General features: G+C 49.6%; 1 pseudogene; it reads left to right on the top strand.

The window, feature by feature from the left end:
• Positions 1 to 9937, top strand: part of LOC131093352 (zinc finger protein 850-like) — a 115967-nt pseudogene extending 106030 nt beyond the window's left edge.
• The last annotated feature ends 5369 nt before the right edge of the window (positions 9938 to 15306 follow it).

Genomic DNA, 15306 nt, shown 5'->3' with positions numbered 1-15306 from the left:
AGCTGCTTACATAGATCCCTGTTATCCCTGTAAACCAATGGCTGATACCTGGGATTCTGCCCCTTTCTTTCATAACATACCAGGGCAATGAGAAATTTTAGAATATTTGCCAGCCTCCTTCATTAACTGCTTCTTTCCAGATCCTTTCCCAGGGATCTTCTGGGGTTGAAGGGTGAGGTGGCTGTGAGGAGTCCAAACTGTCTTCTGGGGAGGAAGAATAACTTGGAGGAGAAACATTTGTATTAGAAATAGTGCGACTGTTGGGCTTAGTATCTTTGACCATGGGGATTACGTTTTTGCCAGAGGGTGAGGCAAAGGGCACTGCCATTTTGTCAAGTGTTGGGGAGGAAGGGCCTTGATTTAGGATGGCGGACTTCTGGGTTGGAGTTCTGGAGGCATGGCCCAAGGTGGAGGTGAAATGCTTGACAGTGGGGCATGACTCGCAGTTTTGGTGGTGGAGTCTGGAGGCTTGTTCAGGGCGGAAGAGAAGGTTGTGGTATCAGGAAGTGGAGGAGCTAAGATGAGGGAGGATGGTCGGGCTCCCAAGCCACATTCAGGCTCCTTCCATCTTGAGTCTCCAGGGCATGATGCTCCAAGACCGCACAGCCATTGCAATCTTGGACCATCCTGGAAGGACAGAGATTGGCAGGTTTGAGGGGAGGTCCTAAGTTTGGAGTGACCAACGGATTGAGTTTTCAACACACTACTTGCTGGTCAAGGGTGGTGTGGAAGATGGGAAGCATGTGGGATACAATGGGGTCCCTTTTGATCGAAAATTGTACAGTTTAACTCCCATGGAGTCCCAAAATTCAGTGGTATGGATTTCATCAGCAGAGGCATCTGGAAAATTTTTAATGATCCACCCGATTATTGATTTTAATTTGTTCTTTGAAGATATTATGTCCTGATCAGTGAGAATTAAAGCATCCATATATGCTCCTTTCTACTTTGGACATCTGGCTGCCCATTTTTCTCTCTGGGGAGCACTGGCCTATCCATCAGCTAACCCCAGCTGACGTGACTGACACAGGGAGCCCTGAATGTCATGGTCCCTGTTCAGGCACCAAATGTCCCAATGAGGGTGGCTGTGAAAAACCTCTCTGGTTCCCTGACTTCAGGGCAAGGGTGGTGAAAATGAAAAGGAGCAGGATCAATGGAGTTGCTTAAAAGGAACTTTAATAACACAGGGTGAAAAACAATACACATGGAGAAGTCGAGAACAATACAAGGGGCAGAATCCTAAGACCCGACACAAAGGAAATGCAACAACATATAAACTTGGGGTTAGAACACTCTAGAACAATAACCATATGGGAAAAACAAGTAACCAGTAAGGGAGTAAAATTTGGACAAGTTAGTATAGCAACACTTAAGGCTTATGGGGGAACTCTCAAGCTCACCCTAAGTTAAACAAATGATTCTTAGGGCTTGAAACTCATGCCCAATTCTTTTGGGGTAAAATCTGGCTGAATCTCAGTTACCGCTGGGCTAACTACCACACCGCTACTTTGCACTGGCCCCTTGGGACCAGGTGTCCAGGTTTAGAGCAAATTTGGAGGAGCATCCCCCAAAGGAGCTGCAGTGAGAAAAGCAGATCCAATCAGCCCCTCCCCCCAACTCGTCCAGGAGGAAAACAAAAATACCTCCTTGGAGAAAGGTGGAAAAAAACTGTTTAATAAACAATAAAACCAAAACAATATCAAACAATGAGACCCTTTGCCACTCTAAAAGAAATGACAAACTGAGAAAACCCCGGGTTGTAGCTCAGCTCACTCAGTCACTGATCAGTCCCTCCAGTGCTGGAATTGTCGCAATCCAGGCCCGGCCCGGTGGGCCACAGCTGCAGCTCCCAGTGCTCCCCTGGGTGTTCAGTCCAGAGCAGTTTCAAGAGGTCCAAAGAAAAAGGAAAAAAAAAAAAAAAACGGTTCAGGGAACTTTTTTGCCTCAGCTAGCTAAAAACTAACTAAAAAGCAAAAGAAGAGCTCTCTGTCCTGCTGTCTGTCTGCACACAACACAGTCGTGGAGGAGTGAGTGCAGTGTCTGAAAACAAACTGCGCACTTCTTCTCTCCCCCGCTTCACTCTCTGGAACACTCTTAAAGGTACAAAACTTATTACTCAACATAAACAGAATGAGACGATTGGGGATAGAAGAATCATATGGTCAACCCAGGACATTCCACCATTTATCCCCATATTGTCTGCTTACTACTAAAACTAATATAAATTCTAACTCTACAAGTACATACATGATACATCCATTTTACAGCTATACACAGACAATGGTAATAACATTCAGCAAACAGTGATATTTATAGAGGTTTTATCCAACAATCAGATCTCCCTGAAGTACACATCGTGTTCTTCCATCTTTTTGCATTATCCACCATGTGCAACCTGGTCCCTGAGCAAAAACAACCCCACGAATGGGTTTGTCTGTATTTTAGGCAGGATTAATCCAAACTGTCTTCCCTAATAAACCTCTGACATGTACCACTGGGACTTTGTCTCCGTCTTCTCTGTGCAAAGGCTCAGATTGGGCAGGGCCCACTCGGTTAGTAGAGCCTCGGCTGTTAACTAACCAGGTGGCTTTTGCCAGATGCTGCTCCCAGTTCTTGAAAGATCCCCCACCTAATGCTTTCATTGTGGTGTTCAAAAGTCCATTGTACCTCTCCACTTTTCCTGCAGCTGGTGCATGGTCGGGAATATGGTACACCCCCTCAATGCCATGTTCCCTAGCCCAGGTGTTGATACGGCTGTTCTTGAAATGAGTCCCGTTGTCTGACTCGATCCTCTCAGGGGTGCCATGTCTCCACAGAACTTGCTTTTCCAGGCCCAGGATGGTGTTCCGGGCTGCAGCATGAGACACAGGGTAGGTCTCCAACCATCCAGTGGTGGCTTCCGCCATGCTCAGCACGTAGCGCTTGCCCTGGCGGGTCTGGGCCAGTGTGATACAGTCAATCTGCCAGGCCTTCCCATACTTGTACTTGGACCACCGCCCACCATATCACAGGGACTTCACTTGCTTGGCCTGCTTGATGGCAGCACATGTCTCACAGTCATGGATAACCTGAGAAATACTGTTCATGGTTAAAACCACCCCTCATTCTCGTGCGCACTTATAGGTGGCATCTCTGCCTTGATAACCTGAGGCATGATAGGCCCATTGAGCTAGGAATAACTCTCCTTTATGTTCCCAGTCTAGGTCTATATTTGGCACCTCTATCTTTGCAGCCTGACCTACCTGCTCATTGTTTTGGTGCTCCTCATTGGGTCTGCTCTTGGGTACATGGGCATCTACATGGCGGACCTTCGCAGGCAGTTTCCCTACCCTGGTAGCAATGTCTTTCCACTCTTCAGTAGCCCAAATTGGTTTTCCTCTACGCTGCCAGTTAGCCTCTTTCCACCTTTCCAGCCATCCCCACAGAGCATTGGCTACCATCCATGAATCAGTATAAAGGTAGAGCTTTGGCCACTTCTCTCTCTCAGCAAAGTCCAGGGCCAGTTAAACAGCTTTGAGTTCAGCAAGTTGGCTTGATCCACCTCCTCCTTCAGTGGCCTCTGCCACCTGTCATGTGGGGCTCCATACGGCTGCTTTCCACTTCCTGTTCATTCCCACAATGCAGCACGAACCATCAGTAAAGAGAGCGTATCGGGTATCTTCTGCTGGCAGTTGGTTGTATGGTGGAGCTTCTTCAGCCCATGTCACTTCTTGCTCCCCTTCATCAGCGAGACCAAAATTTTCACCTTCTGGCCAGTTTGTAATTATTTCCAGAGGAGTTGTGCTTCAGTGCCTATTACCTCTGAGGTAGCCTGGACTCCTTCATAGGCAGCCAAGATTTCCTTCTCTGTTGGAATATAGTTGGCTTCAGACCCTCTTTAGCTACAACTCCAAAATCCTAGTGGTCAGCCTCGAGTCTCCCCAGGCACCTTCTGCCAAAGGCTCCAGGACAAGCCGTGGTTCCCGGCTGCAGAGTAGAGCATGTTCTTCACCTCTAGTCCTGTCCTGACTGGCCAAGGGCTACTGCATGAGCAATCTCCTGCTCTATCTGTGCAAAGGCTTGTTATTGCTCTGGGCCCCAGTAGAAAGTGTTCTTCTTACGGGTGACCAGGTAGAGAGGGCTCACTATCTGACTGTATTTGGGAATATGCATCCTCCAAAAACCTATGGTGCCTAGGAAAGCTTGTGTCTCCTTATTGGTGGGTGGAGACATTGCTGTGATCTTGTTGATGGCATCGGTGGGAATCTGACGCCGTCCATCTTGCTGCTTCACTCCCAGAAACTGGATCTCTCAGCCAGGTCCCTCGACTTTGCTCTTCTTGATGGCAAAGCCAGCTTTTAGGATAATCTGGATGATTTTCTCCCCTTTCTTGAACACCTCTGCTGCTTTCTTCCCCCACACAATGATGTCATCAATATATTGCAGGTGTTCTGGAGCCTCACACTTTTCCAGTGCAGCCTGTATCAGTTCATGGCAGATGGTGGGGCTGTACTTCCACCCCTGGGGCAGTCGGTTCCAGGTGTACTGCACTCACCTCCAGGTGAAAGCAAACTGAGGCCTGCATTCTGCTGCCAGAGGAATGGAGAAAAATGCATTGGCAATGTCTATAGTGGCGTACCTCTTTGCTGCCTTGGACTCCAGCTCATACTGGAGTTCCAGCATGTCTGGCACAGCAGCACTCAGGGGTGGAGTCACTTCATTCAATGCTCGATAGTCCATTGTCAATCTCCATTCTCCTTCAGATTTTCACACGGGCCAAATGGGGCTGTTGAAGGGTGAGTGGGTCTTGCTGACCACCCTTTGGCTCTCCAGGTCTCGGATCATCTTATGGATGGGGATCACAGCATCTCGAGTGGTCCTATACTGTCGTCAATGCACTATGGAAGTGGCAATTGGCACTCGTTGCTCTTCTCCCATCAGGCATCCTACTGCAGATGGATTCTCAGACAACCCAGGCAAGGTGTTCAATTGGTGGATGCCCTCTCTCTCTACAGCAGCTATTCCAAATGCCCATCTGAGTCCTTTTGGGTTTTTGAAGTACCCACTTCGAAGGTAGTCTATGCCCAAAATACATGGGGCCTCTGGGCCAGTCACAATAGGATGCTTTGTCCACTTATTTCCCGTTAGGCTCACATCAGTTTCCACCCAAGTGAAACCCTGGGATCCCCCTGTCACACCAGCAATAGAAACAGACTCTGTCCCCACATGTCTTGATGGGATTAATGTGCATTGCGCACCAGTATTGACCAAAGCTTTGTACTCTTGTGGTTCCGAATTTCCGGGCCAACGAATCCACACAGACCAAAACACACGATTTTCCCTGGCCTCTACCTGGCTAGAGGCAGGGCCCCTCTAAGCCTGGTTATCCTTCTTTCCCTGGGGGTATATTTTGGATGTTCATTCGAGGGGATCAGACATGTCATCATCATCATACCTGGCCGTTCGCCTATGGGCAACTGGAGCTGCTTTCCTTCTGGTGACTTCCTTCAGTTCATGCACCCGTCGTGCCAGAACAGCAGTAGGTCTCCTATCCCACCTTATCATGTTTTCCCCACAATCACGCAGGTAAAACCACAGCTCAGCTCGTGGGGTGTACCTTCTCTCACCATCTGGGAGATGTCTGCCTTGGATACCAGAACCTCGGATCTGTACTGCTGAAATTTGGAGAAGGTCTTCTTTAATCTCCTCTCTAAGCTTCTTGTGCTTCTCCTCTATCTTATCCTCTAAGTTCTGCAGACGTGTTTCTACCGCTGCGATTCTGGCACGTGTCGGGCCATGTACATCATCTGCATATGCTCAGAGCTTCCTTGCCATGTCAAGCACAGTCTCATCCCTCTTCATGATGGCTAAGGCAGAAGCACATTCATGTGGCCCAAGTCGTAAAAGTTTTCGCCACATCACAGTCGTGCATGGTACTAAGTCTGGGTTCCTAGTTATTACATCATCTGAGAAGACAATCTCTGCCACTGCCATTTCTCTCAGACATTGCATCCCTTGCTCTATTGTCTTTCACTGGGTTTGCTGCATATAGAGATCGTCTGCACACAGGTATCTTTCTGCTACACTTCTTAGGACCCGTTCCCAGAGGCTGTGAGAGTTAGCTGCCCTCATCATTCCTTGGTCTATGACAGGATCCTGTGACAGGGATCCCAAATGCCTGGCTTCAGTGCCATCCAGAATTGTAGCCTCGCCTGCAGCGTCCCAGAGACGGACCAGCCAACTAATTATGGATTCATCAGACCTTCAAATGTAATCCTTCCGTAGGCTACGAAGGTCCTTCAGGGAAAAGGACTCAGTATTTGCATCTGATCTTGCACCTGCTGCTTTGACTCCTGATTTTATGTCAGGAGGCATCATCATCATCCCCTGGTCGATTGGTCTTGTCTGTGCATTTCCCGCTTCTAGTGCTGGTAGCAACAGCCATGGGTTTAGTTGCTGGCTTCGAGCCTGGGCTGTTGGCTGCAGCCTGAATCACCGGGATAGTTGCTGATTTATCTCCCTGCCCCTCTGCCTCTGTCTGCTGCCCGACAGTATCGAGCAGTGTGCGATAAGCATATGCCAGGGCCCAGCTCACTGCAATGGCCTTCCTCTCCTTAGGCTCATCCTGGTACTTCTCTTTCAGATATTTCCCCACCTCAGCTGGGTTCCAAATTTGTTGATGGGGAAAAGCCCAGACTATAGGGTCAGAGAATTTCCTCAGGATTTGGCCCATATCATCCCATTTCCCACACCACTTAGGATTTTCCACACTGGGGTTTACTCCTGAGTCAGGGGTCTCATCAGCCCGTCTAGAAATCTCAGCCCTCATCCTAGAGAAGCAGCAGGCTGTATAGAGGAAGGTTACTAGATTGAATACCAGGAAGATGGTTTCTTTAACATTGAGGGGAAACTGAACATCCTTCACTAGTGATGCAACTGATTCATAGGAGAAGAAGGAAAGGAGAGGCTGAAAAACCTCATTCCCTCCTGCTCCTCCTCCAACAAACTGGATGCATAACCACAGCTATGAACCATTCATACCTGGAACAGACCCTAGCATGTTTATAAACTTCTTGCACATCATTGCCACCAAGCCCAGCAGGATAGGTACTCTGGTCACTGCCCCTCTGATGTAAAAACTACATATTAGGGGCAATACTAAAGCTATTTCTGGATAAGAAAATAAACCTAGGGACCATAGAGGTATTAAAATCTCAAAAAACCCTAGGGACCAGAAATGCATGGAAACCTTCACCCCAATAGACATTATGAATTCAAAAAGCATGGCTATTAGCTGATTTAAATGAACACAGAGTAATAGCAACAAATATGCAGTCAAAACAGGGTTTTTCCACTCTCTCGAGCCCCCAGGATGGGTGCGAATATTTGTCCTGGTTTAGGGCAAATTTGTTAAAGAATCTGCAAAGGAGGGCCCCTCCAGAAAGCAAACCCACATGGCCCCTCCCCCCAACTGGTTTGGGAAGAATTCCTCGGAGAGAGGTAGAAAGAACCTGTTTATTGACAGGCACAGCACCCCCCCAGCACACAAAATGAACAATACCAGATGACACGACTCTGAGAAAGATGACAAAATCAGAAAGTCTCTTTCGGAGGTGGTTGCTCTGTTCTCAGTCCCTCTGGCGCTGGGGCAGCTGCTGCAGCCAAACGGTGCCAACCATCGGTGTTCCCAGGCCCCAGTCCGGAGCAGGTTTGAGATGTTCAAAGAAAAGGAGAAGAGAAAGAGTCCAGGAAGGAATTTGGACTGTTTATCTAGAGCTAGCTAATAAGCAGAGGCCAAAGCAGAGCAGAAGCGAGAGCAGAAAGAGAGCAAGAAAAGCAGCAAGCCGAAAGCAAGAAGCAAAAAACAGCCCTATGTACTGCTCGTCTGTGTCCCTGATAAGAGAAATCCAAACAAAACTTCCACTCTTCAGAGATGGTCTTAAAGGCACAGAACAGATGAATGGGGATACAAGCATCATAATGTCACCCCAGGACAAGCTGTCACAAGGTGACAGGACAAGGACGGACAAAGAGAAAAATGATTGTCACATTTGACAAAGGCCCCCAGCCTGTGAAAGAGCAAAGGAGGAAGATCAAGGCAGTGAGAGGGACAGAGCACTCCCCTGACGTGGGTGCAAGTGTGACATTGTCCCCTGTGTGTGTGGCCTTCCCAGGGTGGGGGTTTACACCTGAGCCAGTTTGGGTAAGGGGGTGGTGTTCACCCCCTGAGCAGGGATTACCCCACTCTTTCAGGTTGCAATGTAAAATGTAACCAAATGCATGTTTTCAATCCCCATCTTCATCAACTGTTATAAACAGGTGGGGCAGTGTTCTTTATCTCTACCATGACTCAGCCCTGATAACGCCCTCCAGGGGAGATATCTTCTGTGAATGGGCCATTGAATGTCACTGCAGGACTGATAACATTCCATCATCCCATTGTGGGAGGCTCCACCCAGGGGGAGGATCCAACCATTCCTACCTGGATATAAGCTGAGGCTTGAAGCACCAGGAGCACCTTGCCTACTGGATTCCCAGAGGACAAGAGCTCCATAACCACCACTGGACTTTCAGAGGAAGACCAGACCCTTCTGCAGGATCACTGCTCTGACAGAATCGCGTTCATCACTCCAACAGGACTGCAGCCACCATTTAATGGGACTGCTGCCACCACCCTGACCAACAGGGTGTCAGGTTATATCCTGACTCTGTCAGTTTAAGGCAGTGTTTCTGTATCATTGTCTTGATCTAAATTTTTTTATTAAATTGTAATTCTGGTTTAGACCCTCCCCAGGTTTGCCTTACAACTAGTACAAAAAACAGTGTGCTCATCCCTTGTTTTCCTCCCTAAACAAGATTTCCCATCCCCAAACCTTTGCCAGATGGAGGAGGAGAATGCGAGGAACAGGAAGGAGCCCTGGGATACCCAGGCAGGTGAGGAGGAATTCAGTGCCCCTTTCCCTCTCTCTCCTGCTCCATCTCACAGCCCAGCACAGCCTCCAGCTGCAGGACAACCCTGCTGCCAATGTCGTCCTCCCAGGGATGCACTGGGGGAATCTCCTTCCCCTTCCCTCTGGCACGGAGGCAAATCCCATTGTCTCCTTGTCCTTCCTCCCCCAGACAAGGAACTGGGGGTGGAGACTAGGCAGGACAAATCCCCATGGCAGAACCTCAAGGAAGAGGCCATTTTGAGTGACTCCAGGGAACCGGAATCCAACAGGGAAGAAAAGCCAAAGAGATCCTGCATGAGGGTGGGCTCCAAACCCAGCACAGGATGCTCTTAGGAGGAAACACCCACCCTGAGCCAGGAAGGTGGAGAGATCTTCAGCCAGATCTCGAAGCTGGTGGTTCATGAGCAGCTTCATCATGGGGAGAAGCCCCACAAGTGCTTGGAGTGTGGGAAGAGCTTCAGGCAGAGCAGCACCCTGATCAGCCACCAGATGATCCACACCAGAGGATGGCCCTATGAGTGTGGGGAATGTGGAAGGCCTTCAGCTACCGATCCATCCTCATCATCCATCAACCCATTCACACCAGGAACAGGACCTATGAATGTCCCAAGTGTCAGAAGAGGTTTCCGACCAGCTCAAATCTCCTCCTGCACCAGCGGATTCACACCAAGCAGAGGCCCTTCCACTGCCCCGAATGCAGGATGGGCTTCAAGCAGAAATCCCACCTTGTCAGACAGTGGTGCATCCACACTGGGGAGAGGCCCTATGAGTGTCGGGAATGTGGGATGAGCTTTAGCCAGAGCTCCAACCTTATCTACCACCAGAGGACCCACAGCAGGGAACGTCCCTAAGAGTGTGGGTAATGTTGGTAGAGCTTCAGGCAGAAGTCCCACTTGATCTGCCACCTAAGGATCTACACTGGGGAGAAGCCCTACCAGTGTCCCCAGTGTGGGAAGAGCTTCTCCATGAGCTCTCACTTGACCAGACACCTATGGACGCACCGGTAAGGGAAGCTCTGCAAATGCCCCAGTTGCAGGAAGAGCTTTGTGCACCGCTCCAGCTCCACCCCCAATGGGAGGATCCACGTCAGGCAGAGCCCTGGTGGCCTACATTCCCTGTGATTTGCACTGGGAGGACACCTGGCTGGTTATCCTTTTGGTTTGGCCCCTGGCCAAATTTTCTTCTGATTTTTCTTTATCACTTAAAAACACCTGAAATAGGACTAAAATGAAAGATATTGATCAAAGACATCTTAAGTTCCATCAGTTAACAGTTACTTGAGCAGGAATTTATTGTTTTGGGGCATATTCTGGAAGATTTGTGGGTTCTTGGGGGATTTCAGGAAGTGTTCTCCATATCTTTGCACTCCAAAAGTCAAGATGGATTGATCTGTCACCTCAAAACGACTGAGTCCTACTGAAAACACCACAATCTTACCCCAAAGGGCTCAATCCAACTTCAAATTGCCTTGTTCCCACCTCAAAAAAACTCTGTCCCATACCAAAATTACTCAGTTCCATAGCCTCCAGGATGAGATGGGGTTGGAAGGAGATTGGGAGAAGTGGCATACAAATTTGAGGGTGTGGGATCAGGATTGTGTAGGTCTGGGTTTGTGTGATCTATTTTGATAGCAAATAAAACTTCCAGAATTATTGATTTCTGTCCCATTCTTTTTCCATCAATTCTGGTTTGTTTTTCAGAATGCCACCTTCTCAGCTGATTGTGTTTGTGCACTCCTTTCTCTCTTGCCTTTCTTTCCATGCTCTGTTTCTCTCTCAGTGTCTTCCTTGACCAAGGGCAGCTCCCACAAAAGACCCTGTCCTGAGTTAATTTCCAATCCACGAGCTACAACAATCATGGATGAAGTTATGAAGGCTGGCAGTGAAATATCACTGTAGGATCTTACTCCACTTGGCTTTCAGCCCTTTCTTGAGAGCTTTGTCTTCAAGGGCAGGAAAATCTTTTCCTGCCTGGGAACTGGAATTCCAGCCCCTGGGAGTGGGTGCCATGGATCCCAGAGGGGCATTCCTGAGGCTCCCAGGGTGTTGCTCCTGCCGTGCCTCCCAAGGAGCTGTGCAGGGCCAGGGGACAAGGTCCAGCAGCTCTGTTGGTTCTGCAGTGCCACAACAGCCCCTGGTTCCATGAGTTTCCCTACTGCCAAATGGGGTTCCTTGGTTCCCATTGATGTGTCACCATGGATATTTGGTGTCATGAAGTTCTTCAGTGTCACAATGGCCTCCCTCGCTCCATGAGCTTCTGCAGTGTCACAATGGCTTCCTTGGATGGGCATTGTCACCATGGACCATTGGCTCCATGCAGCCCCGCTGGGTCACCATGGACTCCTTGGTTCCAGGAGGTTCTGGGGGTGTGTCCATGGTCTCCTTGGATCCACAGTGTCACAATGGACCACTGGATCCACGTGGCCCTGCTGTGTCACCATGGCCCCTTGGTTCCATGGGACTCGAATGTCACAATTGACCACTTGCTTCCACGTGACCCCCTCACTGCAAAAAAGGGCCTCTTCGTTCCTTGAGGAACACAAAAGTTTTGTAGAAACAAGGAAAAATCCTTATTAATACACCTGGAAATATTTGTTTGCATTCAAGAGAGAGGTTAAAGGTGAGGATGGCACTAGCAGCTTCTATCTGCAACAGAGATCCAGGGAAAGGACAGGGATAGAGAATTCAGCTGGGAGACTCAGAGAATTCTGCTCCCAGAGATCATTTCTGCTCACACTGTCCCTTGGAGAAAGGTGACACCATTCCAGGCAGGCTGGACTGAGCAGGTGGTTCCTGAGTGGGGTTTGTTGTTTAGGAAACCTGCTCAGACTTTTCCATTCTTTCCTTCCCAAAAGGAAAACTTCTCCTGGGCCTGTGTGGAGGTAGAGCCCTGAGGAGAGCAGGTGGGACATGGTGCAATGGGCTGGGACATGGAGCTGCAGAGCTCAGGGTACAAGGTTCTGCTGCAGGGCACAGGGATGTCTGTGCCAGGTGGGCCATGTCAGACATGGTGAGGCTGGGGGTGAGGAGCAGCTGGTCCAAACCGGGTCAGCCCTCAAGGGGCTCATTCTTCTCTTTGCCCAGACCTCCTAAGGAGACATTCAGCATTAGGATCACCTGGGTAATGCTTCTCTCAGCTCTTCTCTGATCTGGAAAATAATAAATACTCACTTGATTAAAGAAAAAAAGTATGTGGTGCATTTTGAAATCTTCCTCCTTAGCAGAACTCCAAACTGACTCCAATCAGCTGCACAAACCCTGGAGACGGAAGGAAGGAAGGAAGGAAGGAAGGAAGGAAGGAAGGAAGGAAGGAAGGAAGGAAGGAAGGAAGGAAGGAAGGAAGGAAGGAAGGAAGGAAGGAAGGAAGGAAGGAAGGAAGGAAGGAAGGAAGGAAGGAAGGAAGGAAGGAAGGAAGGGAAGGAAGGGAAGGGAAGGAAGGGAAGGGAAGGAAGGGAAGGGAAGGGAAGGAAGGAAGGAAGGAAGGAAGGAAGGAAGGAAGGAAGGAAGGAAGGAAGGAAGGGAAGGGAAGGGAAGGGAAGGGAAGGGAAGGGAAGGGAAGGGAAGGGAAGGGAAGGGAAGGGAAGGGAAGGGAAGGGAAGGGAAGGGAAGGGAAGGGAAGGGAAGGGAAGGGAAGGGAAGGGAAGGGAAGGGAAGGGAAGGGAAGGGAAGGGAAGGGAAGGGAAGGGAAGGGAAGGGAAGGGAAGGGAAGGGAAGGGAAGGGAAGGGAAGGGAAGGGAAGGGAAGGGAAGGGAAGGGAAGGGAAGGGAAGGGAAGGGAAGGGAAGGGAAGGGAAGGGAAGGGAAGGGAAGGGAAGGGAAGGGAAGGGAAGGGAAGGGAAGGGAAGGGAAGGGAAGGGAAGGGAAGGGAAGGGAAGGGAAGGGAAGGGAAGGGAAGGGAAGGGAAGGGAAGGGAAGGGAGGGAAGGGAGGGAAGGGAGGGAAGGGAGGGAAGGGAAGGAAGGAAAGGAAGGAAGGAAGGAAGGAAGGAAGGAAGGAAGGAAGGAAGGAAGGAAGGAAGGAAGGAAGGAAGGAAGGAAGGAAGGAAGGAAGGAAGGAAGGAAGGAAGGAAGGAAGGAAGGAAGGAAGGAAGGAAGGAAGGAAGGAAGGAAGGAAGGAAGGAAGGAAGGAAGGAAGGAAGGAAGGAAGGAAGGAAGGAAGGAAGGAAGGAAGGAAGGAAGGAAGGAAGGAAGGAAGGAAGGAAGGAAGGAAGGAAGGAAGGAAGGAAGGAAGGAAGGAAGGAAGGAAGGAAGGAAGGAAGGAAGGAAGGAAGGAAGGAAGGAAGGAAGGAAGGAAGGAAGGAAGGAAGGAAGGAAGGAAGGAAGGAAGGGAAAGAAGGAAGGGAAAGAAGGAAGGGAAAGAAGGAAGGGAAAGAAGGGAAAGAAGGAAAAGAGCTCCTGAAGGCTTTCTGTAGTTTGATGATCGCCACAGTGGATTTGGGGCTGAGTCCAGGACCCTCAGGCACTGAGAGAAGGCTGAAGAAGCTGCTCAAGGAGTCAGAAGCAAAACTCCAATTCTCTTGGATCATCACTGGACCCCACTGAGAGCAGGGAGTGCCAAAGGCTCCCCAGGGACTGGTGAGAGCAGATCCTTGAGGCCAGGACTGCAGGCAGCCAAAGGCTCTGAGCAGGGAACTGCAATGCTGAGCAAGACCTGGGCTGGCTGGGGGAAGCAGAAAGGCCCAGCCCTGAGCCCAGCCTGGGCCAGCAGGGCCTGTCCCTTACTAGTGGCTCGGGGCTGTTTGTGGGGCAGGGGGATGTGAGGGGCAGCAAGGACGAATGTCATAAAACTGTGTGACACTGCAGATCCTTATGGAACCAAGGGACCAGTGGGACACTGTGGGAAGTTGTGGAACCAAGGGGATCATTGTGGCACTGTTGGAGCCCGTGGAACCAAGGGGCCAGTGTGACACTGTGGGGCCTATTGGGAACAAGAGGACATTGTGAGCCTACAAGGCTGGAACACCCCAGAACACTGAAATGCTGGGGGTAACCAAAGGTTCCTTGACTTGTGTTTAGTGCACAGGAGAAACACCAACCAGATATTGTCAACATGGGCAGATTCAAAGAATATTCTTGGTAGGAAGGGACCCACAAGAATCATCAAGTCCACCTCTTTAGTGAATGGCCCACACAGGGATTGAACCCACAGCCTCAGTGATACGAGCACCATGCAAAAACCAGCTGAGCTAAGATGTCCAAATGACACAAAATTTTACTGGCAAAATATCGACAGTCAAGGAACTTGGGCAAAGGGTTTATTACAACATCCACTTCAACATAAAACTCTTATCAAAGCATTAACTTCATTAACTTAGCCCATTTAACCTAAAGACCTTCAACCCTTAAGATGTTTAGTTACCCAAAATGTTCCAGGTAAGTAGGATTAGAAGGAGAACAAATAGAGAACATCAGAAAGACAGAAGATCCATGGAAAGACACACACATAGGTACCAACTACTCAGATTCCAACTACACCAACAGAGGAACCCCAGGAGAAACTGGGATGTAGGCCGGGGGCTGGCCTCGTGCTCTGGCTTTTAACCCCACGGGCCTTCATGGGCCCGCCCCTGGGGTGGGACTGCCAGTTGCTTGTCCAATCAGATTTAGGGTAGGCACTGGCTGGTAGTGTGTGATTGATTGACAGCTCAGCCAATCAGAGTGGGGTTGGCAGAGCATCTGCTATGTGATTGACAGCTCTGCCAGGTCAGGGCTGTGGGTGGGGTTCTGTCCCACCACAAACCAAGGCCTTACCCAGCCCTGGCCCCACATGGGTGTTCCGAGCATCCCAAGGTGTCTCGGGACATTGATCTCATCCAGCCTCTGTCAGCGACCACGGTTGCACTACGGAACCTCATGGGTCAGTTGTGACAATGCAGGTCCAAGGACACCATAGTGACACTACAGAACCTCAAAGAATCAAGGGTACTTTTGTGCAACTCAGGGGGCCCTGTGGAAGGAAGGGTCAATAATGAAACTGTGGGACCAATATATAAAAGGAACCATTGTGACACAGCGGGGCTACATGGAGACAATGGACCCTTGTGACTCTGTTGGGGCTCATGAAACCAAGAAGCCATTGTGACATTGCCAGACCTCATGGAATAATGAGACCATTGTGACAGTATGGGGCTCCATGAAATCAAAGGAACATGGAAAAAGTCTGCCTGGTTTGGCCTCCGGGAGGCTGTCTGACAGGTCCCACTGAATTTGACATGTCAAGGGTCACTTCCCATCTGACTGCGTAGCACTGGGGCTCTGTGCTTTCCTTCCTGCGGGAAAGAACTGCCTTTCTTGTCTAGGCGCCTTCACCAAAATTGGGATTCCATGTCTAAAATTCTCTATATCCAAGGGTTACTCCCAGACAAAATCTGCCCATACAG

The sequence above is a fragment of the Melospiza georgiana genome, chromosome 25 (genome assembly GCF_028018845.1).
Source record: "Melospiza georgiana isolate bMelGeo1 chromosome 25, bMelGeo1.pri, whole genome shotgun sequence".
Classification (NCBI taxonomy): Eukaryota; Metazoa; Chordata; class Aves; order Passeriformes; family Passerellidae; genus Melospiza; species Melospiza georgiana.
Note: the sequence above shows the minus strand (reverse complement) of the source record. Positions and strands in the feature narration are given on the sequence as shown.